This window comes from Chiloscyllium punctatum, chromosome 47, assembly GCF_047496795.1.
Source record: "Chiloscyllium punctatum isolate Juve2018m chromosome 47, sChiPun1.3, whole genome shotgun sequence".
NCBI lineage: Eukaryota > Metazoa > Chordata > Chondrichthyes > Orectolobiformes > Hemiscylliidae > Chiloscyllium > Chiloscyllium punctatum.
Window position 1 is genome coordinate 50,890,761 of NC_092785.1, and position 25,567 is coordinate 50,916,327.

At 42.9% G+C, this 25,567-nt stretch overlaps 1 long non-coding RNA gene and 1 pseudogene across 13 annotated transcripts in view; both read left to right on the top strand.

The window, feature by feature from the left end:
* Nucleotides 1–1,085: 1,085 nt before the first annotated feature.
* Nucleotides 1,086–6,484, top strand: LOC140468627 (cyclic AMP-responsive element-binding protein 1-like; annotated as a pseudogene).
* A 6,732-nt stretch (nucleotides 6,485–13,216) lies between these two features.
* Nucleotides 13,217–25,567, top strand: part of LOC140468629 (uncharacterized) — a 57,243-nt gene continuing 44,892 nt past the window's right edge. For 5 of the 13 annotated variants that reach the window (XR_011955734.1, XR_011955733.1, XR_011955744.1 and 2 more), the window contains exons 1-5: nucleotides 13,217–13,302; nucleotides 13,939–14,046; nucleotides 16,782–16,864; nucleotides 20,018–20,104; nucleotides 23,837–23,941. This is a non-coding gene — a long non-coding RNA (uncharacterized lncRNA). Of the gene's footprint in view, nucleotides 13,303–13,938; nucleotides 14,047–16,781; nucleotides 16,865–18,964; nucleotides 19,067–20,017; nucleotides 20,105–21,122; nucleotides 21,215–23,836; nucleotides 23,942–25,567 lie in introns of all 13 variants that reach the window. The other 8 variants (XR_011955738.1, XR_011955735.1, XR_011955736.1 and 5 more) reach the window with 8 other exon arrangements.

Here is a 25,567-nt window from a genome sequence, read left to right on the forward strand (position 1 = left end):
GGTGGGAAGTTGATGAGCAGTGGAAGATTTTCAAAGACATTTTACAAAGTGCTCAGCAAAGATGTATTCCAGTGAAAAGGAAGGACTGTATGAAAAGGTATACTCGGCAATGGGTATCGAAGGAAAGTGATCAAATTAGACCCTAAGAACATAAGACATAGGAGTGGAAGTAAGGCCATTTGGCCCAGCGAGTCCACTCCGCCATTTAATCATGGCTGATGGGCATTTCAACTCCACTCACCCGCATTCTCCCTGTAGCCCTTAATTCCTTGTGACATCAAGAATATATCAATCTCTGCCTTGAAGACATTTAGTGTCCCAGCCTCCACTGCACTCCGTGGCAATGAATTCCACAGGCCCACAACTCTCTGGCTGAAGAAATGTCTCCGCATTACTGTTCTGAATTTACCCCCTCTAATTCTAAGGCTGTGCCCACCGGTCCTAATCTCCTCACCTAACGGAAACAATTTCCTAGCATCCACCCCTTCCAAAACATGTATTATCTTGTAAGTTTCTATTAGATCTCCCCTTAACCTTCTAAACTCCAATGAATACAATCCCAGGATCCTCAGCCGTTCCTCATATGCTAGACCTGTCATTCCAGTGATCATCCGTGTGAATCTCCGCTGGACACGCTCCAGTGCCAGTATGTCCTTCCTGAGGTATAGGGACCAAAACTGGACACAGTACGCCAAATGAGGCCTAACCAGAGCTTTATAAAGTCTCAGTAGCACATCGCTGCTTTTATATTCCAACCCTCTTGAGATAAATGACAACATTGCATTCGCTTTCTTAATCATGGACTCAACCTGCATGTTTACCTTTAGAGAATCCTCGACTAGCACTCCCAGATCCCTTTGTACTTTGGCTTTATGAATTTTCTCACCGTTTACAAGGTAGTCCATGCTTGTATTCTTTTTTCCAACATGCAAGACCTCGCATTTGTTCACGTTGAATTTCATCAACCATTTCCTGGACTACTCTCCCAAACTGTCTAGATCATTCTGCAGCCTCTCCACTTCCTCAGTACTACCTGCCTGTCCACCTAACTTCGTATCATTGGCAAACTTCGCTAGAATGCCCCCAGTCCCTTCATCTGGATAATTAATATATAACATGACCACGCAGGTAACCATGCCTGGGATCCAATCAACGACAAGTCTAGCAGTAACTTCAGTGCATTTGCCGAATGGGCAGACTGTTCAAGTGCAAGGAGTTATCCAAGCAGCTCAGTCTTCAGTCATACAGTCCCCTCCAGTTCAGACTGTTCAGATCTCTACTATATCTGAATGTGAGGACTCCAAGGAATCTGTGGATAGCATGACTGACTCTCAGAAACGTAGAGAAATTCTATTGAGACGGCCTTCATTCAGGAAAATCCTGAATGAACTTTCTTCTGATCCCCTGGTGTGCCAAGAAATTGATGAGGAAAAATCAGAAGAAGAGTCTGTCTCAACTGTTACTACAATGACGATGCAGACACCCATCTATCAGACTATCAGCAGACAATTCATTGCTATCACACAGCGGGGGAGCAATTCAGCTGGCCAACAATGGTTCAGATGGAGTGCAAGGACTCCAGACACTAACAATGACCAACGCAGCTACAGCCAAGGTTGGAGCAGCCATTGTACAGTATGCACAGAGCCCTGATGGACAGCAAATCTTTGTTGAAAATGTGTTGCTGGAAAAGCGCAGCAGGTCAGGTAGCATCCAAGGAACAGGAGAATCGACGTTTCGGGCATAAGCCCTTCTTCAGGAATCAGGCAGCATCCAAGGAACAGGAGAATCGACGTTTTGGGCATAAGCCCTTCTGTGCCAGGCAGCCAAGTGCTTGTACGAGGTGCTGCTGAAGATGTCCAAACCTATAAGATCCGTACAACTCCTAACTCCACTGCTGGCCAGGGAATGGTTATGGCATCTTCACCAGTCCTGCAAAGCCAGTCCCAGAATGCTGAAGAAACCACTCAGAAATGTGAAATCTGCCTCATGAAAAACAGGGAAGCGGCTCGAGAGTGCCGTCGCAAGAAGAAAGAGTATGTGAAATGCTTGGAGAATCGGGTTGCTATTCTGGAAAATCAAATTGAAAGAGAAGGTGTACAAAGTGGCCAAAAACAGCGTGAAACTAGAACTGGGAAAACGTTAAAGGTCAACTGAAAGCCACAAAAGAGCTATAAAGAAAAGTAATATAGAACATGAGAAAAATAAACTAACACAGACTATAAAGACAGAGAGCAAAAGTGTATATAAATATATATAATGAGAAAAGAATGGCTAAAGTAAATGTTGGTCCTTTGGAAAATGAGAAGAAGCATTTAGTTATGGGATATCACAGTGGAGGATACTAATATCTTTCCAGTAACTAGCAAAGAGACAAAGGTAGGTGAGGATTTGGAAACTATCATTATTACGGAACAGCTAGTTTTAGACTGTTTGGAGGTAATTGAGCTAACCATAGAAAAGTCTTCTGACCCTGATGGAATTCCTCCCAGGATACTAAAAGAGATGCCAGGAAAAACAGCAAATGCACTGGCAGTAATTTTCTAAAATTCACTGGACTCTGTGGCAGTCCCAGCATATTGGAAAACAGCAAAAGTGACACCACTGTTTTTAAAAGAAGGTGGACAAAAAGTGGGGAATTATATACCAATTAGTTTATTCTCTGTAGTGGGAAAGATGTTTGGGTCTATTATCAAGGAAGAAATAACAGGGAATCTCGATAGAAATTGTCCATTGTACAGATGCAGTATGGGTTCATGAAGGGCAGGTCATGCTTGACCAATCTTTTGGAATTCTATGAAGACATTTCAAACAAGGTGGACAATGGCGACCCAGTGGATGTGGTGTACCTGGATTTCCAAAAGACCATCAACAAGGTGCTGTGCAAGAGGCTGTTGCACAATATAAGGGTGCATGGCGTTAGCGGTAGAGTATTATCATGGATAGAAGATTGGTAAACTAATAGGAAGCAAACTGTTGGGGACAAATGAGTATTATTCTTGCTGACAATCATTGACAAGTCGTGTGCCTCAGGGATCAGTGTTGGGACTGCAATTATTTACAACTGATACAGATGATTTGGAGTTGGAACTACATGTAGGGTGTCAAAGTTTGCATGTGACACCAAGATGATTAGCAGGACAAAGTGAGCGGAGGACTGTGAAACTTTGCAGAGCAACAAAGATACATTTGAGTGAGTGGGTAATGGTCTGTCAAAATAAATAGAATGTTTGTAAGTATAAAGTTTATACTCTTTGGTTGTAGTAACATTTAAAAATAAAATCACTTGAATGTTAAAAAGTTGCATCATTTGCTCTGCAGAGTGACCTGAGCATCCTTCTGCATGAAGGTTGGTCACCAGGTACAACAATCAGTTCAGAAAGCAAATGGAATTTTGTCCTTCGTTGCTGAAAGGAATGTGTTTAAAGGCAGAGGTTATGTTCCAGCTGTATTTGAGTGCTGGTGAGACCACCCCTGGAGTACTGCATGTAGTTTTTGTCGTCTTACTTGAGAAAGGATGTACTGGCACGAGAGAGGGTGCAGAGGAGGTAAATTAGGTTGATCCCAGAGTTGAGGGGTTTGGCTTAAGAGAGACTGAGTAGATTGGGATTATATTCATTGGAATTCAGAAGAATGGAAAGATATAAAATAATGAATGGAATGGATAAAATAGAAATAGAGAGATGTTTCCACTGGCAGGTGAAGCAAGGACAAGAGAGCATCATCGCAAGATTAGAGGCAGCAAATTTAAGACTGAATTGAGCAGGAACTTCTTGACCTCGATGGAATTCATTGCCCAGGGAAGTAGTTGATGCTAGTTCAGTAAATGTTTTTAAAGCTAGGTTAGATTTTTAAAAACGTAATTAATTAATGGACACGGTGAGAACGTGGGTAAATGGTTCAGTGTCCACGAAATGATCAGCCATGATCTTATTGAATGGCAGAGCAGGCTCGAAGGGCAGGATGGCCTTCTCCTGTTCCTAGTTCTTCTGTTATACATCCCTCCCTCATTCGTGACTTGGAGGTGTTGGTGTTGGATTGGGATGGACAAAAGTAAAATTCACAGAACACCAGATTATTGGTCAACAGGATTATTTGGAAGCTTCTTCATCAGGTGGTTTTGAGATGCTGTTGTGTCATTTTTAACTCTTGTAACTCATGAACAGCAACAAAAGCCACGACGCAATCCGTATGCTCCAGCCAACAATGGGCCGCGGGTGATTGATGTCAGAGGCGGACCAATGGAAAGGCAGAGACAGCGCTGGAGGACCTGGCGGGGCAGTTGGTCCTCCGATCAATCAGGATGAATGAGGGGCGGGAGTAGACTATACCACGTGATCATCCTCGCGGTCGGTTCGGGATGTGTGGACGGAGAGCCGTTGGTAAAGATAGAAATAAACAGCAGCAAGCGGGAGGGAAATGGTGTTGGTATGGGTTGAGAGGGTTCATAGTCATTTGGTGCACATCGGAAAATACAAATTTGAAACTTAGTCCCGTTTTTGCAGTAAACGGGACAATGCCTCATCTCGCGATTGACTCGAGTAAGCGCCACCATCTTTATTCGGGGCAACGATTAACTGGACACGTGCAGCCGCCAGCTTTGTAGGGGGCAAAGTTCAGTGGGAGGCATGTGCAGCCTTCTCTGGTAGAGAGACAAAGGAAAGGATTTACACAGAGCATATTCACACACAGAGAAATGGATCTTTTTCTGGATTTGTTTTGTCATTCGTTTAAATGATTTGGATGTGAACAGAGGCGGTATAGTTAGTAAGTTTGCAGGTGACACCAAAATTGGAGGTATTGTGGACAGTGATAACTGGTATTTCAGAGTACAATGGGATATTGATCGGATGGAACAATGGGCTGGGGAGTGCCAGATAGGGTTTAATTTAGATAAATGTGAGGTGCTGCATTTTAGAAAAGCAAATCAGAGCAGGACTCACACATTGAATTGTAAGGTCATGGAGAGTCTTGCTGAACAAAGAGACCTTGGAATGCAGGTTCATAGTTCCTTGAAAGTAGCGTCGCAGGTCGATAGGATAGCGAAAAAGGCATTTCGTATGCTTCCCATTATTGGTCAGAGCATTGAGTAAAGGAGCTGGACAGGACATTGGTTAGGTCACTTTTGGAATATTGTGTGCGGTTCTGGTCTCCCTCCTTTCAGAAGGAGGCACTGAAACTTGAAAGGTTTGAGAATTGATTTTCAAGGATGTTGCCAGCGTTGGAGGATTTGAGTTGCAGGGAGAGGCATGATAGGCTGGGGCCATTTTCGCTGCAGTGTTATAGGCTGAGGTGTGATGTTTTAGAAGCTTACAAAAATCGTGAGGGACAGGGATACCGTAACTAGACAAGGGTTGGTGGAGCATAGAACTAGAGGATAGAGGTTTAGGGTGGGGGGTGGGGGGGAATTTAAAAGGAGCCTAAAGGGCAACTAAAATTGTAACATTTCAAAGGCATTTGAATAGGAAGTGTTCAGAGGGATGTTGGCCAAGTGCTGGCAAATGCGAATACGTTAGGTTAGAATACTTGGTTGGCACAGATGGGTTGGACTGAAGAGTCTGTTTCTGTGCTAGACATCTCTGACTGTCGGATCATAAAAGTGAACATTGCTCTGATTCATCTCTGGGCTCTTTGATGTCCACTTGTTTGTTAGCTTCCTCAGTCTCTCGTGTGTATTTTTGTTCTGTGTAGTATTTTACTATTACGTTCACAGACCTCTTTGTAAATGAATTGTCCACTGCTGCCCGGCTCCTGACCATATGCCCCATTATCAGGTTATTTTTTTCCACAATATCTTTGACAGTCAAGAATTCTTTTTTTCCAATAAGTGAGTGGATTTTCCTTCCATTTCTGACAGTCAAATTCTGCACCATTTTCATTCCCTATAATTCATATTGCACTCCCTGAAACATCATGTGTATTTCTCCTTCCACAGATACCAGTGATCAAGGCCAAAGCTCTCTTGCCTGTTGAGAAGGTGATGTTTGACTTATTTGTACTGCTGCAGTTTGTATGGTGAAGGTGCTCCCACGACGTGGTTGGGTAGGAGATATTACAGATTATTCACTCAGAGATAGTGAAGAGTAGAAGATATCTGTACAAATCAACACATTTTTAATTTCACAAAAATATTGAGAACTTTTGACATAAGACCACAGATGGAGAATATTATATCCGGTGACCAAAACCATTACCAAATAAGCAATTTTTCAGGAATGACTTCAAGGAAGAAAGCAGATCTTAGATGGTAGGAATTCCAGACCATTTTGCCTTGGAATCTATAGAAACAGTCACACAGCTGAACCCAAAAATAAACACATCATTGAGAGTCTGAACTAAAATGAGTTGTTGAGATGTGAAAGGGTGTGTGGTGCAGGAAGATAGGAATGATTACAGCCAGGAATTAAGTCAAGGGTGTGAAAGTAAATTGCTGTTGCTTATAAATGGGAGCATTTTGATGGATCAGCAAGTACAAGTGAATACTTGGGCGGTAGAGTTCTCAATGTTCTGAAGATTATAGGGAGGGTGATTGTGGGATGCTGGTCAGGAGTGGGTTTAGATAATGAAAGAGAGTTTCAGTAAATGAGCTGAGACTGTGGTGAGGTCAGGTGATATCAATGAAGTCGAAATAGTGGTCTTGGAGTGGGACTGTGCTGTTGCCCTCAGCTGTGGTATTCAGCTGTTTGTCAGTTTGTGAATCAAGTCTGTTACAAGCTCAGAAGCTGATTGGCCCTGGCAGAACCCAAACTGGGTGTCACTGAGCAGGTTATTGTGAGCATGTGCTTGACAGCACTATCGATGATAACTGCCAACACTTCACTGCTGAGGGAGTGTGGACTGATGGAGGGAAATTGGCTGGGTTGAATGTGTCCTGCGTTTTTGTGTTGAACAACACTACTGACATTTGGAAATGTTTCCCAGATGCCAGTGCTGGAGCACAACTTGTCTTGGTGGGCAGCAAGTTCTGGAGGAGAAAGTGAGGACTGCAGGTGCTGGAGATCCGAGCTGAAAATGTGTTGCTGGAAAAGAGCAGCAGGTCAGGCAGCATTCAGGAACTCATTCCTGAAGAAGGGCTCATGCCCAAAACATCGATTCTCCTCCTCCTTGGATACTGCCTGACCTGCTGTGCTTTTCCAGCTACACATTTACAGCAAGTTCTGGAGCACAGCCATCAGTATTATTGCCACAATGCGGCAGGGCCCATAGCCTTTACACTACTTGTCAATTTCTTGATCTGATTTGAAATGAGTTTTCAACCAATTCAATTCACATCTGTGAAGTCAGGGACCAATAGAGAAGGCTCATCCACTTGGCACTGCTGGCTGAAGATTGCTGCAAATGCTGTTGTCTTATCTGTTGCATGAATGTGTGAGGCTCCTCCATTAGTAAGGGTAGGGATATTGTGATGCTTCCTGCAGTGAGTTGTTTAATTGTCCATCACCATTCCTGACTAGGTGTGGCAGAACTCAGATCTGATCCATTGGTTGTTTGATCACATAGTTCTATTTGGTGTTGCTTGCACTGTAGCTTCACCAGGTTGGCACCACATTTTTAGGTATGCCTGGTATTGCTCCTGGCATGCCCTGCGGAACTCTCCATTGAACCAGGGTTGATTCCCCTGACTTGATGTTAATGGTTGAGTGGGGGATATACCAGGCCATGAGATTTCAGATTGGGCTGGAGTACAGTTCTGCTGCTGCTGTTGGACCACAGTGAGACAGAAGTTGCAGGGTCAAGAGGGCTGATTGTGTGGTTGTATTTTCCAGTGCACGAGAAAATACAATGTGGTCCATCCAGTTTCATTTCTTTGTTGAGTCTGTGCAGTGACTAATACAATGAGTGATTTGGTGGGCCACTGTCAAGAATGCAACTTAAAAAAAAAAAGGATTTGTAATTTACACATGAAAGAAGTGAAACTATCATGGTATTCGAACAAATGAAAGACTGAACAGACAATCAAGGTATTTTTCAATGGATAATTTCAGTTACATCACACTGTAAATGTTTGCTACAAATTCCGTGCCTTAGAATTGTGCCCTCCACAATCACCTGATGAAGGAGCGGTGCTCTGAAAGCTAGTGTGCTTCCAAATAAACCTGATGGACTATAACCTGGTGTTGTGTGATTATTAATTGAGAATATTACAGCACTACTAACAGGGCTGCATGTAAACAAGCTCAGCCCAGTTAATCAATACATTCGGAAGGATTTCCTCCAAGTTTGATTACACAATATTAGGCAAAACCGTCAACTTCAACCTGCAATGTTGCTCTTAACAAAAACTTCAGGCTGACACAAAGCTCCCCAACCCACTGCAATGTGGTAACCGGGCCCGGCCCAGGAATTGGAACTGGGACATTTGTGGACTGTGATCTCAAAGGAAGGGAGCAAACACAATTCTGACAGGTTAGTCCTCAAAGATGAGTAGCAAGTTTGAGACAAGGCAGGTGGTATGCCTTCTTACACTTAGTAAAGTTGCATTTCTTATTTACAGTCGTGTTTTGCAAAGTATAAAAAACCAGTTTGTTTTCCGTGGTTAGGGAGTTTTATCCTCGTTGGTCACAGTTGCAGCCCCTCGCTCCCCAAGTCAAATCACAGGATCTATAACAAAAAAATAAACTGTACGTGCTGGAGATCTCAACCACAGAAACAAAGTGCTGGAGAAACTCAGCAGTTCTGAGGGTATCTGTGAAGTGAAAAAATTGTTACATTTGAAGTTCACTGACTCTTCATCTGAACGGACAAAAGGTCATGAGACTTGGAGCTTACACTGTTTTATTCCCCTCAGAGATGCTGCTGGACCTGATGTTCTCCAGCACTGTGCTTTCTATAGTGAACTTTATTTACAAAACAGATTGGAAAAATACTAATCTCCAAAAGTGAAAGGTTCATTGCAAACATGAGCATAGTTTCTACACTTGAGTTACACAAGCACGTCTCGGTTTAAAAACAAGATTTAACTCACAATAATATTCCATCTCAAAATTAGCCAAGTTACACCAGTAATAAAGCTCCTCCACCCAATAAGGCACTTCAGCACAACATCCTGCAGTGTTACACACAGCCACCTTTACCAAAGAATGACCACATGTCACAAAATTGAAGGCCAAGAGCATGTCTCTTTAAAGGAGCTGAAGTCAAACTCAATTTTTGGAAGGGTTTTTATTAAACCTGATCGAACATTTAAATCTCAGAGCATAATCTTTCCTTTTTTAAACAAAGTGTGTGGGAAACATCCCACATCTTGCTAAAGGTTCAGATCAGTCTGATACATAGAGCCAACGTTCAAGCAAACATCACACTTTCCATTCACTTCTACAAAGGGCTGACATCACATTTCTTCAGGATTTAAAGTATTTTATAAATTGTTTGTAAGCTCATTTGTCACGTTAAAGAACTGGATAATGAATGCCATTGTATTCAATAAGAGTGAAGCCTGTGACAGCAGATTTATCTTTGGAGGGTAGTGTATGTGCTTTCTAAGTTCTGGGAGCACTTTGGGAGACTGCTCCCAGATGGTGTTAGTGAGCATATCTGGAATGCACTGTTTAGATTTGGGAATCCTTGGGAGACAATCTGTGGTCTCACTAATACTTGGCTTGTGTTGTTGGTGTACAGTAAGCAATTCATAAAGTTACTTATGTATTGTTGTTGACTACCTGAATGGTATTCAAATCTGCCAGGTTGCCTTCAATAGTGTAAATGCATCTATTGTAAATGTTTTACAATATTCCAGAACTGCCCAGTGCTTGGCAAATTCAGGGGGGACAAAAAATCACATTGAGTAATTTGAAATTAAGAATCCAAGAGGATGTAACCACTGAAGTATTCAATTCAAATAGTTAAATGGAGTGCTCACATTTAAAATACCTGTTATCCATAGGAATGGATGGACTGACAGAATTGGGACCAAATTCCTGGCTGGGGAGTGTGAAATGTGCTTTGATAAAGTCACCTGCATTTACCAACAATAATTTGGCAAGCTCGGAAATTTAAAAAACAATACGAGCTTCATTGCTGCTCCAGTCGGGTCACAAACTCTGTGAAAAAAATAACAATGTTCAGGTTTATTGCATACACTCTGAAACACGTGTTCCTTCTACAGATCCTGCAAGTTTCCCCAATGAGCATAGTCCATCCAAATGATGTTGCTAACTTTGGCCAACTCATTTCTTTCCGAGCCTCTATAACCTGAAGACTGACCAGAAGCAATTACTCCACATATGTGGGAACATTACCGACGAGGATTTTTTCCTTCAGAATTGACTTCCATATATTCAGTGCCCAGAACAGATAAAAAGCTTGTTACCTTTTATAGAGCAATGATTCAGTGGGAGTAAAACGCCAACCTTTTCTTGCTTAACAATCACGCTACCTAAATTTTAAACGTGAACACTTCTTAATAGTTCACAAGATCCTAATGAAATATTTTGTGCGAACAAATCACATGATACATATTTATTCAGATAACAAAACAAGTTTGTTCATTGAAGAACCCAGAGGAAAAGGTCATGAAACAATGTGAGTTTGATATACCTCAATCATCATTTCAAGTGCATTCTCTGCATAAATTCTCCTTTTCCTCCTCGAAGTATTTAACTTCTTGAATAATTGTGAGAATGAAGTCGCAGTTGTACAACACAAAATCTGACCCTTCAGTCCAACTTGACCATGCTGACCAGATATCCAAAATTAATCTAGTCCCATTTGTCAGCATTTGTTCCATATCCATCTTAAACCCTTTCTACTGATTATCAGTTTATTTTACTTTATCAGCACTTGAAATACTGACATTTTTTTCTCCCAACATTGGTTAAAGAAATCATAAGTTCATTCATCCAAGTTAATTTTGTAATCTTTCACAAAGAAACAAGTGAGAACATCATATAGCTGAGTGCAAAACAAAATACTGCAGCTGCGTGATATCTGGGAACACTGTAAAGGTGAGGCACTGATACTGCACAAGTTTGTCAGCACGGTTTCAATTACTAGAATAATTTAGACTTCACATAGTTAAGGTAAATGTGCGATATCTGAATTTCATGAATTGGTTCCTATTGCACTTTTGAGAAGATTAAACCAAGAATAATTTTTGTTGATCAAAGGAGAAAGTGATGACCAAAGAAGCTGGACATTAGAGTCGGAAAGTGTCATGCTGGAAAAGCACAGCAAGTCAGGCAGCATCCGAGAAGCAGGAGAGTTGATGTTTCGGTCATAAGCCCTTCATCAGGAATCATAGGCTTCAGAAAAATAACTGGCATAGACTTATGCCAATACATTTGTAGAAGGGTCAGATTAGAGACTAATTTCAGATTTGGTACCATTCAGTGCAACATTTCAGTATGATACTTACATATGTTCCTAAAAGAGAAGTTGTCTAAAATTACAAGCTCTAGAATGATTACACGATTAAACCTGGAAATAAAGCTGGTGAACAAGAATGGCAAAGTGAAGTCCCATCAGTATCGCCTCGGGCAGTGTCAAGTAAGAATTTGACAACAGAGTTGCCACTTTGGTGTAACCTGCAGTCTGGCCAAAATGCAGCAAAAATCTGTTCAATTTCATCTGCAAACTATTGAATGCAAATCCTCCTTGCACACTAATGAGGCAGCATTTTGGGATGTCATTTTTAAAATATATTATTTTCAAAGTTCCTCACAATTAAGAGTGATCACTTGGTGCTGTCTGCATAACACAGTATGAAAAGGAACTAACAAAAAAAATTATAACCCCAATTCAGAGTCACTAATTCATTGATATTGCATGGGTCCAGCATTTGTAAGTAATCAGTTTTTAAAAATAAATACAGATACATTTACTAACTATATTGGAGAACAGTCAAATTTCTTACTGAAAAGAGACAGGATTGGACAGAGTCTGCATGGATTTAAGAGAGGGGAATCGTACTTAGCACATTTACTGAAATAATCTACAGAGTCAAATATTAAAGAAAGAAATTGCAGGATATTTAGAAAAGCTTATCATTAAACATGGTAGACTGGGTTTTGTGAAAGAGAAACTATATTTGACAAATTTATGACAGTTCATTGAGGAGAGAACAAGCAGGACTGATAAAGGGCAATCCAATGATGCTCTGTATTTGGATTTTAAAAATGTAAATGATAAGGTGCTACATAAAAGTTAATTGCACAATTTAGGAGCTCATGGTATCAGCGTAATGTATTAGTATGGACTGAGGATTGGTTAACCACACTGGCTGTTGCTGAGTCCTCACTTGGAGTACTGTATACAATGTTAAGCTCCCATATTTAATAAAGAATAAACTAACATCGGAGACCATTCAAAAAAGATTCACTTAGCTGCTTTGAGGACGAAAGGGTTGGCCTATCAAGAATAGATAAGCAGAAGTGATCTTATGGAAACAAGATTCTGAGGAGCTTGACAGGGCAGATGTTGACTAGATCTTTTAGCACCAGTGAAGTCTCAAACCAGGGGACATTACATAAGGGAACATTCATTTTAGGAAAAGTAAAGATTTTTTTTCTCAGATAATGGCTAGAATTTTCTCGCCCAAAAACTTGTGAAAGTTAAATGTGGGAGGGGAATGGTTGGGTTACTCTTTGGAGGGTTGTTCTGGCTTGTTGGGCTGAAGGGCCTGTTTCCACATAGTAGGGAATCTGTGATTCTATCTCAAATTATTTTAAAAGAGGGCAGATATACTTTTGAAATATTGAGCAGTTGAGGGCTATGCGGATCAAGCATAAAAGAAGTGTTGAGGTCTGGGTTGGCCAAGCCATGATCTGATAGAATGGGGGAACAAGCTGAAGGGAATGAATGCCCTACGCCTGCTCCTTGAGGCTCCGTTTCATGTTTTTTTTGTTTTCAAAGAAGAGTGTGATACAATGTGCTAAAGAAGATGTTGTGAAAAGCAGTGAAAATGAGTTGTTTATGTACTGATTCAGATGGCATTGATTCATCAATTACAGCTATACAGTCATGAGTGGGAAGGCAATTCCCTCCATGAATAAAGGAAATCTACTGCAGAGCTCACACAAAGGGAATTCTGACCCTCAGTAAACTCTCCCATCACATTACCCAACATATTAGTTAAGCAGGACGCACTGCGCATGCTCTAGCCAACAAATGACCCGCGGGTGATTGATGTCAGTACTGGACCAATGAAAGGTCGGTGGGCGGATCTGGAGGACCTAGGGGAGGTTGGTCCTCCAACCAATCAAAGTGAATGAAGGGCGGAGCTAAACTAAACCATGTGATCACCCTTGCGCGCGGCGCAGAGTCGCCGTAATGAATGCTCGGGAAGTTATGGAGAGAAAGGATACGGTAAGGAAAGAAATAAACAGGGAAATGGGATAAAAACTGTTGCTATGAGCGGAGAAGTTTTACAAACAAATTGTGCACGACGGAAAACATAAATTTGAACGTCCCAGTCCCGTGTTTGCAGTAAATAGAGAGTTGCCTCAGCGCGGCTGCAGGTCTGATTGAGCGCCGCCATCTTTATTCGGGACAACGATTCACTGGACACGTGCGCGGCCGCCATCTTTGTAGGGGGCAAGGTGCAGCCAGGCGCATGTGCAGCCTTTTGTCTAGTACAGAGTCATTGTGATCATAGCAGCCAATACTGCTCTGATTCACCTCTGGGCTCCCTCATAACCACTTTGTCAGATCTAGCTTCCTCAATCTCGAACCATGGGTGTATTTTTGGTCTGTTTACTCCTGTATTATTACTTTTATAGACCCTTTGTAAATGAGTTTTTCACTGCGGCCCGGCCCCTGACCATGTACTGCTCTATTATCAGATTACTTTTTTCTTGAATATTTTTGACAGTCAAGAATTCTTTTTTCCAACAAGCAAGTGTATTTTCCTTCCATTTCTGAATATCAAATTCTGTACCATTTTCATTCCCTGTAATCCATTTTGCTCTCCCTGAAACATCAACTGTGTTCCTCCTTCCACAGAAACCAGTGATTAATGCCAAAGCCCTGTTGCTTGTGGAGAGGGTGATGTTTGACTTTCTTGTACAGCTGCAGTTTGTGTGGTGAAGGTGCTCCTTACAATGTGGTTGGGTAAGTGGCATTATCGATTATTCACTCAGCAACAGTGATGATTTGAAAATAATGTCCAAATCAACAACAGTTTGTATTTTTATTATCATGCTTATAATTTCACAAAAATGTTATTGAGAACTTTAGACATTACGCCAGAGATGGAGATATTAGGTCAGGTGACCAAAAGCACTGTCAAAAAGCAGATTTTGAGGGATGTCTTAAAGGTGGAAAGCAGACCTGAGAGGTTTTGGCTGCAAATTTCAGACCATGCTGCTTCAGCAACTGTAGAAACAGCCACACAGGTGAAGTAATGAATTAACAAATGGTTGGGAGTCTCGAAGAAAATAGGTTGTCGAGGTCTCAAAGTGTGTGTGGTGCAGGGAGCTAGGGATTATCACAGCCAGGAATTAAATCAAGGGTGAGAATTTTAAATTGAGGGATATTGGCCAGGTGAGACTAGATTGGGTTGGGGTATCTGGTCGGCATGGATGGGTTGGACCGAAGGGTCTGTTTCCTTGCAGTACCTCTCTATGGCTGTATGTTGATTATAATTAGGAGCCTTTTGATAAATCAACAAGCAGAAATTTAGACTTTCTTGATATTACAGTGAGGTTGAATGTGGGAAGCTGGCCCTGAGTGTGTTTGGAAAATGAAGTCTGGAGATAACACAAGGTGGATGAGAGTTTTAGTAAATGAGCTGAGATGAGGGTGGAATCAGCTAGAATTAGTGATCTTGGAGTGGGACTGGGCTGTCACCCTCACCTCGCCTCTGGGATTCAGCTGGTGGCCAGATTGTGAATCAGGGCGGTAACACAATCGGGAACTGAGTGGCCCTGGTGGAGTCTAAATGAGTGTCGCTCAGCTGGCTGTTGCTGAGCAGCTGCTGCTTGGTTGCCCTGTTGATGACTACTTTCATCACTTTACTGCTGATCGAGTGTGGACTGATAGAGGGAAATTGGCTGGGTTGGATTGCCCTGTGTTTTTGTGTTGAACATCCCTGGGCAATGTTCCACATTGTAGATAGGTGCCAGTGCTGGAGGGGTACGTGACTTGGTGGGTGGCAAGTTCTGGAGCACAAGCCATCAGTATTATTGCCAGAATATTTGCAGGGCCCGTAACCATTGCACTACTTAACCATTTCTTGATGTTATTCAAACTGAATCGAACTGGCTGAAAATTCACATCTGTGATGTTAGAAACCACTGGAGAAGGCTGAGATGGATCATCCCACTTTGCACTTCTGGCTGAAGATTGCTGCAAATGCTGTCATCTTATCTGGTGCATGGGTGTGTGAGGCCCCTCCATCAGTAAGGGTGGGGATATCTGTGATGCTTCCTCCAGTGAGTTGTTTAATTGTCCATCACCGTTCACAACTGGGTGTGGCAGAATTGCAGAGCTCTGATCTGTTCCATTGGATGTAGGATCACTTAGCTCTATCATTTGCTGCTGATGCTGTTTGATGTGCAGATAGTCCTGTTTGATAGCTTCAACAGGTTGGCACTTCATTTTTAGGTCTGCCTGGTGCTGCTCATGGCATGCCCTCCTTTCCTGTACATTGTGATGGGTGAGTGCAGGATTTACAAAGCCATGAGATTACAGATTACAGTTCTGCTGCTGTTGATGTCCAATAGTGCCTCAGAGAAACCCAGTTTGAGATCGTCCATCTCTTCGAAGTCTGTCCCATTTAGAACGGTGATAGTGTCATTCAACACAATGGAGGTTTTTCTCAACTTTAAGCCAAGTCTTGTGTCTCCAAAAGGAATGTGTGATGGTCGCGCTTACTGATACTGTCATGGCCAGATGTATCTGCCGCTGGTCAATTCATAACAATGAGATCACTCTTGTTTTTCTCTCTTGTTGGTTCCCTCCCCACCCGCTGCAGACTCAGTTGAGCAGCTATATCCTTTAGGACCTGCAGCTCAGTCAGTAATTCTGTTGCAGAGCTAGTCTCGATTGTGGATATAGAAATCCTGTACCCAGAGTACGTTTGACTGCATTTTATTGCCTCAGTGCTTCCTCCAAATGTTGTTCAACATGAAGCAGAACTGATCCATCAGCCAAGAGAGGACGGGACGTGGTAATCAACAGGAGCCATGAGACTTCCTGGTCTCCAGAGCCAATGCTGAGTGCTCCGAGGGCAAATCCTCCCTGTCTGTACACCACTGTGCCACCACCTCTGCCTGGTCTGTCCTGCCGGTGGGACAGGACATATCCAGAGATTTCAGGAGAAAGTGAAGACTGCAGATGCTGGAGATCAGAGTCAAGAGTCTGGTGCTGGAAAAGCGCAACAGGTCAGGCTGATGAAGGGCTTAGGCTCGAAACGTCGATTCTCCTTCTCCTCGGATGCTGCCTGACTGTTGTGCTTTTCCAGCACCACACTCTCGATATCTAGGGATGGTGATGGTGGTGTCTGGTTATCTTTGTCAGGGATGATTCCATGTGTATGACTATGTCAGGCTGTACCTTGACTAGTCTGTGAGACAGCTCGGCACATTTTGGCACCAAAAACCATATGTTAGTGAGGAGGACGTTGCACCGTCGAGAGGGCTGATTCTGTGGTTGTATTTTCTGGTGCTGTGTTAGTTGCCAACTGGTCCATCCAGTTTCATTCCTGTGTTGAGACTTTGCAGTGATCAGTACAGTGAGTAGCTGGCTGGGCCGCTGTCAGGTTGGCAGGATTTGTTTCGCCATTGACAATGGTTTCATGGAGATCAGGAGATTCCTAATACGTTGTTTTTTTTTCTTGAATTCAGATTCCACCATCTGCCAAGATGGGATTCGAATCAGGACTTCAGTCGTTTGTTTTAATATTCTGGATAAAACCTAAATACATCAGGTTTGTTCACTCATTTTAAATATCACTAACCCTGGTTTTGTTTCTTTGTGAAACACTGCCCATCATCCTGTCTCCTCCATCCTCCCCTCCAACAACGAGTGAGGAGCACATGGAGTTTCTCTGTCACTAAGACTGAGATAATCCGATCTGCTGCTTCTCTCCCTCCCACTAGCCCACTGAGTCAAACTGCCTCACGTGGTGTTCCTGGTTTTTGTCCGAAACCTACATCTTTCTCCAGTGTCTTGTCAAGCCTTATCAGAGCTCACCTTGACCCTTTACCCTAATCTCGCTAAACTCCCTTTCCAACTCTCTTTCCTCTGCTGCCGCCTCATCACTCCCCTTTGCCAATTCATAGATATTGTTCCTTGTTCTGTCTGTTGGTCTTTTTTTGGTTATGTCCTTCTCTCCCATTCTGTGAAAAACTAATATTTGACCTCACCATTGTTGGAAAATCCTGCTCCATCTCCACTCTCCTTTTCCTTTCTGAATTCCTTGCATTTGGTGTCCCTTAACGATCTATCCTTGGTCTCTCCTGTATCTCACGTACATTGTGCCAGGAGGTGATATCATCCAAAAACACTGTGTTAGGTTTGACATGTACACGGACGATGCCCAGCTCGCCCTCCCCATCATCCCTCTCCATTACTCCACTGTTACTCAGTTATCAAACTGCTTATCACATTCCCACTACTGAATTAGCTGCAGTTTCCTCCAATGAAACATTGTCATGGTTAAACCCATTGCCTTACCTTTACCTTTCTGCTGAGCCCCTCCCACCCACTGGGAACTCTCTGAGGCAGAACGACACTCTTCACAATATTGCTGTTATATCTGACCTCAAGGTGACCTTCTGATCAGACATCCACACAATCAAAACACCAGGAATTCCAATCTCTTAAACGTTGCTTTTCTCCGCCTCACCCCAGCTCCATTGCTACTGAAACCCCTTACCCGCGTCTGTGTCACCTTAAACTTGAATCCAAAACAGAACCCTTGATTCCGTGACTCATAATCTGGTTTCAGACTCCCCTCTCAGTATTTACCCTCAGACACATCCCCTCTGTATTTATCCTGTCAAACCCCTTCAGAATCCCATCTGTCTCAATGAGATCACCTCTCTTTCTCCAAAATCCAGTGAGTAGAGTCCCAACCTTTTCAGCCTTTATTTAAAAGATAATCCCTCCAAACCAGGGATCATCTCATTGAATCTTCCCTGAAATGCCTCCAATAACGTGACACATTTCCTTATCTAAAGGGACCAAAACTGCTCTCATTACTGCAGATATGGTGGTCTCACCAGCACTTCCACACATTACTCTCAGGTAGAGACTCCAAACTCTAATACTGAAAAACTTTGAAACAAAACATTCGATTCCCCTTCCTGATTCCCTATTGTAACTGTGTGGTAGCTTTCTGTGTTTCCTGAACAATTACCCCTGGTCCCTTTGTTGTGCAGCTTTCTACAGTTTCCACCATTTAAATAGTACTTTGTTCTTTTATTATCTCCTCCAAAATGATCAATTTCCTATTTTTCCCAAGTTACACCCCATCTGGCAATTTGTTGCCTCTTTCTCCTGTGCATCTCTCTATTTTCATAACCCTCTTAGACCTCTACAGTTATGCCTTTTCTAGGAGATATCCCCCCTTCCCATTCTTCCAAACATTTACTGGGAGCACTGGGCAGTGGGAAGCAGACAGAGTTGCTATCTTTTTAGGGATACGCTTTGGAGTGATTGGGAGGATCTTCCTACCCATTGGTCAGGATGGAGACAACTTGCCCATCGTTAGGCATTAGCCTTTCACACCCATGTCTTATTGATGAGGCAGAGCGGCAGCACGGAATGAAAGAAAAGAAAGTCATTCTTGTTCCCCATATCTCCCTGACGCTTGGATGATTTTCTCCAATGTGTCAAAGAACTGCTGTGTTCAGTCACATGAGATCTCAAGTTGGAATCTCCTAGAAACCCACAGATTTCCCTCTGAGTTGACTGCTGATGTCCTCAAGGGTAATATGTACAGTAATCCTGGGCCACGAGGAGGGGATGGTGTGAGTTTCTAACTTGAACTGATAGTGATAGATTTTATAAACTTGTATTACAGGATATTACAGGTGGACATTCAGATGGTAATCTCAGTAAATATTCTGCTAAACTCTAATTGAATTACTCAGTATATCAGGACATGGATATTCGCATTGTGTGTGTGAGTATTGTGTTCCAGATCAATCCCATTTGCTGCTTTAAGATTCTCCTTTGAATCATCGCATTCTCTCAAAAGGTCTCCCCAAACCTTCAATGTGTCATGTAATCCTTTTATGATGACCTGATGAGTGTAAGGCTTATTATTCGAATGTGTAATTTTTGTATAAGGATGCCTCAGAGAGGGAGCACAATATTCTTAAAGGGGAGAATAACCATTTTGAGGAGAGGCTGTTGTTTATTGGTATCAATGACATAGGAATAGAAGAGTTCACATTATTGGATCATTGGAATCTCTTGTGGGGTAGAATTGCCCTCCATCAGAAGGATGGATTGTACTGGCACTGGAAGGGAACAGTGGCTAGTGCTATTCAGGAGGCATTAACCCAGTGAAGGAATGTGGGTAAACCCAGAGAGAGAGTGAGGGAAGAGCTCGGTCCGACGCTGGTACAGTTCAGACGTCAAACAGTCAAGGCAGACAAGGGCAAGGCACAGAATGAGCAGTTACTCTGCATTTATTTCAATGGAGGAGGCCTGATAGGTCGGGCAGAGGAGCTCAGGGTATGGTTTTGAACATCGCACTGGGATATTATAGCAATTACAGAGGCATGACGTAATGATGGATAGGACCAGCAGCTTAATGTTCCAGTGTATAGATGCTATAGCAAAGATAGAAAGGGGGCAACAGAGCAGGGGGAGAGGTATTTTTGATTAGGGATAACATTACAGCTGGGCTTCAAGAGGGTATTCCTGGGAGTACATCCAGGCAGGTTATACAGGTGTAACTGAGAAATAAGAAAGGGATGATCTCCTTATTGGGATGGTAATGTTGACTGCCCCCCACTTCCCCAATAGTCAGCAGGGAGTTGAGAAGCAAATTTACTAAGAGATCACTTATCCGTAAGAACAGTATGGTTGTTTCCAAGACTTGACCTTCTTTGCTATTCATTCACAGGATGAGGGTGTCACTGGCTGGGCCCAAAGGGCAGTAAAGAGTCAACCACATTGCTGTGGGTCTGGAGTCACATGTAGGCCAGACCAGGTAAGGATGGCAGATTCCTTGCCTGAAGGATATTAGTGAATCTGATGAGTTTTGCTTTTCGCAATAATCAACAATGGATTCATGGTCTTTAATAGATTCTTAATTCCAAATTTTTATTGAATTCACAGTCCACTGTCTGCTGTGATGGGATCCAAACCCTGGGCCCCAGAACATTATCTGGGTGTCTGGATTATCCATCTAGTGATAATCTCACTCGGTCATTTGGCAGGGTGAGTGACTGAGGTATCCGTGGGGCAGCACATCAGCACCAAAGATCCCATGGTCTCTGTGGAAGATAGAAAGGGCTGGGGAGGGAGATATATCCCTGGTGGTGGGGTCTGACTGTAGGTAGCGGACATAGCAGAGGTTACTGGAGATTAGTGGGTGGCAGGTGAGGAGTGGGGGATTATATTCTTATTGTTGTTGGAGGGGTGGGGGGGGGGAAGTTGGAGGTACAGGAAGTGGAGGATATGCGTTGGAGTGCATTGTTGATCAAGTGGGAGGGAAATGCGGTCCTTGAAAGAGGAAACCTTTCTGGGATGTCCTGGAGTGGAATTGCTTCTCCTGGGAGCAGATATGGCAGAGGCGGCGGAATTGAGAGTGCAGGATCACATTTTTACAGGAATATACTCGAGGGTAATCAGGAGAGCAAAAAGGGGACTTGAAATATCTCTAGGACATAGTTTAAGGAGAATCCAAAGAGATTCTACAAATAATTTAAGGATAAAATAATAACCAGACACAGAATAGGACCCCTTAAAGATCAACAAGACCATCTATGGAACAACAGGAGGTGGGAGAAATACTATGCTATTCTATTCTAGAGAGTTTGGAGAAATAAATAGTGATAATTTGAAAAGTGTCTATATTACAGAGGAGGAAGTACTGGATGTCTTAAACAGTAGCAAGGTGGATAAATCCCTGGGACCTGATCAGGTGTATTCCAGAAATTTGTGGAAAGCTAGGAAGGTGTTGGCAGTGCCCCTCCCTAAGGTATTTATATCATTGTTTGTGACAGGTGAGATGCTGGAAGATGGGTGCCATTATTTTAAAAAGGTGGTAAGGAAAGGCCAGGGAACAAGAGAACAGTCAACCTAACGTCCGTGGTAGGTAAGTTGTTGGAAGGGATTCTGAGGGACTGGATTTACATGTATCTGGAAAGACGAGGATTGATTAGGGCTCGTCAACATGGCTTTGTGTGTGGGAAATTCTCTCTCTCTAACTTGATTGAGTTTCTTTGAAGATGTGACAAAGATGATTAATGAAGGCAGACTGTGGACGTTGTCTATATGGACACTGAACGATGTTCCACATAGCAGACTCGTTAGCAAAGTTAGATAACATGGAATGTTGGGAGAACTAGCCATTTGGATACAAAACTGGCTTGAAGGTAGGAGGCAGAGGGTGGTGATGGAGGGTTGCTTTGCGGACTGGAGGCCTGTGAGCAGCATTGTCCTGCAGGAATGGGTATTAGGTCCTTAAATAAATGACTTGGATGTGAATGTATGAGATATGATCAGTGGGTTTACAGAAGACACCAAAATTGGAGGTGTAGTGGACAATGAAGCAGGTTAGTTCAGAATGCAACAGTATCTTGACCAGATGGGCCATTGGGGCGAGGAATGGCAGACTGGGCTCAATTTAGACAAATGTAAGCTGTTGGAATTTGGAAAGGAAATCAGAGCAGGACTTGTACACTTAATGGTAAAGTCCTTGGGAATGTTGCTGAACATAGAGACCATGGAGTGCAGGTTCATTGTTCCTTGAAAGTAGAGTCGAAGGTAGGCAGACTAGTGAAGGTGGTGTTTGTTATGCTTATATTTATTGGTCAATGCATTGAGTTCAGAAGCTGGGACGTCAAATTCTGGTTGGACAGGACATTGATTAAGCCATTTCAGGAATTATGTTTTAAGTTCGAAATTCCCTGTTCTGGAAAGGATGTTGTGAATCTTGAAAGAGTTCAGACAAGATTTTCAAAGACTTTGCTCGGGTTGGAGGATTTGGGCTACAGGGAGAGGGTGAATAGGCCAGGGGTAATTTCCCTGGAGAGGCAAAGACTGAGAGGTGACTTCATGGAGATCGATAAAGTCATGAAGGGCATGGATAAGGTGAACAGCCAGGGTCATTTCCCCCCAGTTAGTTGGGTTCAAAACAAGATCACATGGACTAAAGTTGAGAGGGCAAGGATTTAAAATGGATCTAAGGGGCAAAGTTTTCAAGCTGTGTGTGGTGTATGTGTGGAATGAGCTGCCGGATGAAGTAGTGGAGGCTGATACAATTACAACATTTGAAAGGCATCCGATTGGGTACGTGAATAGGAAGAGTTTCCAATGATACGGACCAATAGCTGGCAAATGGGACTCCGTTTGTTGAGGATTCCTCGTTGTCATGGACAAATTGGACCAAAGGTCTGTTTCTGTGCTGTACATCTCTATGACACTAATAAATGAAAATAAGATGTGTTCCTCTTTTGTGGAGAGCGAGCAGAAGCACAGATAATTGTCCTTGGAGCTGAGAAGGTTAAGCAGTGATTTTGACCAGGTGCAAATTTGTTTCTAGGATATCTAATCTGCAGAGTGAGGGGAATTGTTAACAATGTCACAATTTTAGTAACTGTTTTCAGGTAATTGGCAAATAATGTGAATATGTGAACATTATTTTATTCAGTAAGTTCTGAGTATCTGGAACAGTCTGAATGGCAGCTGGACACAGACTCAGCAGTTATTCATAATCAGATTTAGAATTTTACTTTTTAAGGGAAGATTTGGGGGGCTATGGGCAAAGGGGAAGGGAATTGAGACAGATTTGCAGCATCTCCAGAGGAAGAGGGTACATCCCAAATGTGCTGAATAGCCCCAGCCCCTGTGCTCTGTGATACTGCCCCCATTGACTGTGAATGTTGAAGCTCATCCCAGGGCAGAGAGAGGGAGGATCCCACCACTCACCTCACAATGGGCCCCGAATGATTGATATCAGCGCAGGCCAATAGGGGGCAGAGGGCAGTACTGGAGGACCAGGTCGTACCAGTTTGTCCTCCAACCAATCGGAGTGAATGAGGACATCCTCAAGGCTGGAGCTAAAGAAAGGCACATATCGCAGAGATCTGAGAAACTGGAGGACATGAGATAGGGAGCGTTCTGTGGCTGGTGAGGAATTCTATAAATCAGGAAGAGTTGTGAGGCTGGATGAGGTGACAGTGATCGGGAGAGTTGTGAGGATGGAGGAATTTAGAGTTAGTGAGGATTAGAGTCCTAATGTTATACAGCAAGGAAACAGGCCCTGTGGTCCAACCAGTCCATGGCGACCATAATTCCAAACTGAACTCATTGTACCTGCCTCCGCTTGGTCCACATCCATCCAAATATTTCCTATTTATATACTTATCTGAATGTCTTTTAAATATTGTAATTGTATTCACAGCTACCACTTCCTCTGGAAGTTCATTTCACACGTATAATTTTTTTAAAAAACCCTAATGTCTTTTCTGAAATCTTTCTAATTTCTTCTCAAAATGAATGCAGCACAGTTTTGAATCCCCCCCCTCCCCCCCCCAGCAAAACACTTTCTGATTTTGTAAACCTGTAATAAGGTGACCCCTCAACCTCGTGCACGCCAGTGAAAAAAATTCCCAGCCTATCCAGCCTCTCCTTAGAACACAATCCCTCCATTCATGGAAACATCCTGGTAAATCTCTTCTGAACCTGCTCCAATTTAATATCCTTCCTATAACAGCACAACCAGAACTGGACAGAGTATTCCAGAAGAGGCCTCCCCAACGTCCTGTACATCCTCAACATAACGTCCCAACTCCTGGACTCAAAGGTCTGAACAATGAAGGTAAGTGTGCTAAGCACTTTCTTAACCACCCTGTCTACATGTAACACAAATTTCAAAGGCCTGAAGCCCTCGGTCGCTTTGTTCCCATATCACTACTCAAGGCTCTACTTTTATTGAGTGTAAGTCCTGCCCTCGTTTGTTTTGTCAAGATGTTATATTTTGCATTTATTCCAATCAAAAAATTTTTTTGAGTATAAAGGCAGTAGGAGTATAATTAAAAGAGAAATCAGGAGTCAAAAAAGGGACGTGAAATAGCTTTGGCAAATAGGGTTAAGGATAATCCGAAGGGCTTTTGTAAATACATGGAAAAAAAAAGGCTAACTAGGGAGAAAATAGAGACCCTCAAAGATCAGCAAGGCAGCCATTGTGTGGAGCTGCAGGCGATGGGTGAGATAGGAAACAAGTATTTTGCATTAGTGTTTACTGTGAAGAAGTACATGGGAGATATAGAATGTGGCGAAATAAATGGTGTCATCTTGAAAAATGTCCATATTACAGAGGAGGAGGTGGTGCTGGATCGGTGGCTAAGGAGCTGGTGCAGGGGAAAAGGATTCACGTTTTTTGGATCATTATGATCTCCTCTGGAGTAGAGTTGACCTGCATAAGAAGGATGGATTGTACCTCAATTGGAAGGTGTCTAATATCTAGGCAGGGAGACTGGCTGGTGATACTCGGGAGGCATTAAACCAGTGAGGGAGTGGGTATAAACCCAAGAAGGTAGTGAGAATAGAGGTATGTCTGAGGCTGGTACAGTTCAGAAGTCAAATAGTCAAGGCAGGCAAGGGCAAGGAACAGAATGAAGACGGACTGAGCAGTTGCACTGCATTTACTTCAATAGAAGATGCCTGACAGGGAAAGCAGATGAGCTCAGGGTGTGGTTTTGAACATGGCACTGGGATATTATAGCAATTACAGAGGCATCACTCAGGGATGGATAGGCCTGGCAGCTTAATGTTCCAAGGTATAGATGCTATAGCAAGGATAGGAAGGGGGACAAGAGAGGAGGGGGAGTGGCATTTTTGATTCGAAATAGCATTATGTTTTTGCTTAGGGAGGATATTCCTGGGAGTATGGTCAGTGAAGTTATTTAGGTGGAACTGGGAAATGAGAATGGGATGATCACCTTATTGGGGTTTTCTGCATGGATTTCGTCTGGGCCCTCTGGTTTCCTCCCACAGTCCAAAGATGTGCAGGTTGGGTGGATTATCCAGGCTGAATTGCCCGTAATGTTCAGGGATGTGCAGGCTCTGGGAAATGCACTGTTACAGGGGCAGGTTAAGAGGCTTTCAGGGTCAGTATCAATGTGATGGGCTGAATGACCTGTTTCCACACTGTTGGGATTCTCTGATAATTCTATTTTTAAAATATTTACAGAAAATAATAGACCAGATCGAAAAGTTAAGGTTCTGAATTGGACAAAGGCCAATTTTGATGGCACAAGGCAAGAACTTTCATCTGGCCCCTCAAGCCTGCTCTACCATTCAATAAGATCAGGGCTGATCTTTTCATGGCCTCAGCTCCACATTCCTGCTCTCTCACCATAACCCTTAATTCCTTTCCTGTTCACAAATCGACATTTTGCCTTAAAAGCATTCAAGTTGATAACGTCAAATGCTGCACTCGGCA